Source organism: Corvus kubaryi, unplaced genomic scaffold (genome assembly GCF_017639235.1).
Source record: "Corvus kubaryi isolate FWS band 111438036 unplaced genomic scaffold, C.kubaryi_AGA036_p1.0 37157, whole genome shotgun sequence".
In the NCBI taxonomy this organism is placed as follows: Eukaryota; Metazoa; Chordata; class Aves; order Passeriformes; family Corvidae; genus Corvus; species Corvus kubaryi.
The window spans coordinates 1,311,654-1,314,807 of NW_024581041.1; positions in this window are offsets into that span (position 1 = coordinate 1,311,654).

The window sequence follows — 3,154 nt, forward strand, 5'->3', positions numbered from 1 at the left end:
GCCTCGCCCCCGCTGCCGGGCCCGCCCCCGGCGGAGCGCCGCTCTCCCAGCCCGGGACAGCCTCCGAGAGCGGGCGAGCTGTCTGTCGGGCCGGCTGTGGCGGCAACTCTGCGGAAAGGAAAGCGTCTCGGCAGAGTACCAGTGCGTTGGGAGAAAAAGAGAAGGGAAAGGGACAGAAAGAAAGAGTCTAACTGTATGGAAAGTATGCTGGACTTTTATGGCATAAAGAAGTTGACTGCCATTCATATGCTTCCAGGTCAGTTTAGCAGCGTATCTGTCAAGTTTTACTTCAAAGGGACAGATGTGTCTTTGAAGATACTAAGCCAGGTCTGCCTTTTTATATAACCAACACCAAAAAATATCACTGGCGGCACCAGTAACTCATCACAGAAAAGCCACAGAAAATAACAGTGAATATTTGTTTATTTTACAAGCAGGTTTAAGAAGGATGCACAAAGTTACAGAAAGTACTAAAACATCTGGAAGAAGCAGAATGTATGAGATGAAGTGTACCTGGCAAATTTTTCCCCAAATTTCAGCACAACCAGCTTTTTCTTGAAAACTCAAGAGAACTATGCTAAATCATAGTTGTCTTCTTCTGACCAAACAACCAGGGTGCTCTGTTTAAGATAAAAACAATAAAATAATTGTATCTGAAACAGGTTTGCACTGCATACTAATATGACGCCATTTGTCTATAAAAGAAATACATTAAATCACCTGTCATAAGGGACTTCACCATTCTTTTTCCCTATTTTATGAACACTACCTTATATGTAATATATTTAAATATACTGCTTTTTTTCCATACCCAAATCACTTATAATGGCAAGAATAGAAGGATGTTTTTAGAATAAATTATATAATCAGTAAGTGAATGGATTTGTTTTCCAATCTTACTCTTAGTTTTATAGACCTTTCAGACAAGCAACTCAGTACTTGATACATAAATATTCAAATTACACTGAAATACACTCTAAACACTTATTTTCAGAGTGATGGAAACTCACAGACTTGTGAACCCTGGAATGTGTTCAGCAGCAAGGCTGTGTGACATCACTGCAGCACACAGATTTGCTCAAGCCCTGGCCTCAGGCACTTGAGCTCCTGTAGAACAGAAGCAGATATGGGGAACTGTTAAAGTAATTCCTATGTCAACAGTTCTGAGCTAGGAATTTTAACATTTTTAAAGTATAAAACTTAGTTTCTTTTATAAACAAATCACTCTTTTCCAGCTGTGCAATGTCTAATTTCACAAGGAAGCAACTGTGATCATCTTGGTTTCAAAAAAGATAATGCATCTGAGAGTCAAGAGATTTATTGTTGAGGAATGGTTAGAGGATCAGGGACACGGGTCCCTGGAAGAGCTGTACAAGCAAACACCTTTTTAGCTTGACATAAGTAGGCCTCTTGCTAACTGCAGAAATCAGGAGGCCTTTGTAAGCCTCTTGCTAGCTGCAGAATAAGGAAATCGTGAGAACAGAAATAATGAGAATAAAGAAAGAAGGCAAGGACACAAACGCAGTGCTCTTGACAATCCTGTTATAGATAAACAACAGGATGTGCTGACAAGATGTACTGACCATGAAAAATGAGGAGGAACCCTGAATCGCAACATTAGCAATACGTGTAAAATGTAGCTTTTTACCCAGCATCAACAGACAATAGAGAAGTGACAAGTATGCATATTTGAGTGTATAAAAGCAGAATCCTAATTCCAATAAACTGAAGCTTGCATTATCAGTCACATTGATTGTCTGCATGTCTTCCCTCGCCGGAGTCAACAAGAATTTATATATTAATTCAGATTACATTGTTTTACAGACTTTTGGGGCAGTTTACCAGCACCTAGGTTCAAGTTTGTGATAAACATAACTTTAATTAAAACTAATTGCTTTAGTTACAAAGCTGGGGCTGTCCCGCGCAATTCACTTCCAGAATAGCTGAAATCTCTTTAAATTCTTTACTCATTTGGTCTTGACACACTTAAAAAAAGCAGGGTAAGAGGTCATTCTTTGCCCTTGGCATTCCATCACTGACTGCCACAGTAACTCACAGGAAAAGGAAAAAATCCACCCCTTCAAGTTTCGTGTAACTTTTAAGTAAAATAACTTTTATAACTGGTAGAAGTTGGCAGCTGTTCTGTTCTTTCCCAAAAAGAGTGGTAATGGAAGAATCCCCATTAGGGGAACAAATGTGTCTACCCCTGAGGGCAGACTGGGAAACAGCATCCCTGGGGGTTACAGTCCCAGGCAAAAGCCAGTTAATGTCACCTTCTCACAGAACTAACTGTAGGTTGGGTTGGTTTGGATTTTTTATGGGACATCTAATGCCACTTTCATAAGTCCTTTCCTAGTAACTATAAAAGTTCATTACATTCTTGGGTTTGCTGTAAAAAAATCTCATGTTTGTCTAAATGTATTTATAAAGCTCCTGCCAGTACTTAGTGAGGTGTTGAGGTGGGGAGGAGCGAAGTTCTGACACACTTCTATCAGAGAACTTGGTTTGGGGTAGCTGTTAAATAGAATTGGGACAATGTGGGTCCACACACCAGACAAAGCAATTTTTCAGCAATTCTTGGTCATAGTCATTATAGGAGGTAGCATCCAAACTGTGGTGGTGAGTTCTTGAAAGAGATTTCAACTGCCTTTCCATGGGAGGGAAAGCATATAGCTCCAGTGTTTAAAGTGCAGATGTTAGGCTGCCCATGGGAGGCAAAGGCCAGCAATATCTTTCTGATCTGGTAGCTTTTGTGTGGGAATGACCCCCAGACATAGTTAATTTTGGAGCTCGAAACCAAATTTCAGAAGTTGGGCCCAGCAAGTGAATCAAAGCAACTTTTCTCGGGAAGGAAAACACCAATTCCTACTGTTGGTGCTCCAGATTATCATGTGGCAAGTGGAGGTAAAGGCCAGCAAGATCTTTCTGTCCTCACACCTACTGTGTGGGAGCAATCTTTGGACATATTAAATATCACTGGTTGGGTCCATTTTTGGTGGTTGGCTCCTGAAAGAGGATTACAGTGGTTTTACATAGGAAATAAATCATCTAGCCACTACATTTCTGGTGCAGAGGATAGGCTGACCAGGGAGGGTAAAGGCCACCAAACCATTTCTGTCTTGGCACCTTTTGTCTTGGAGCAATCCCCAGATGT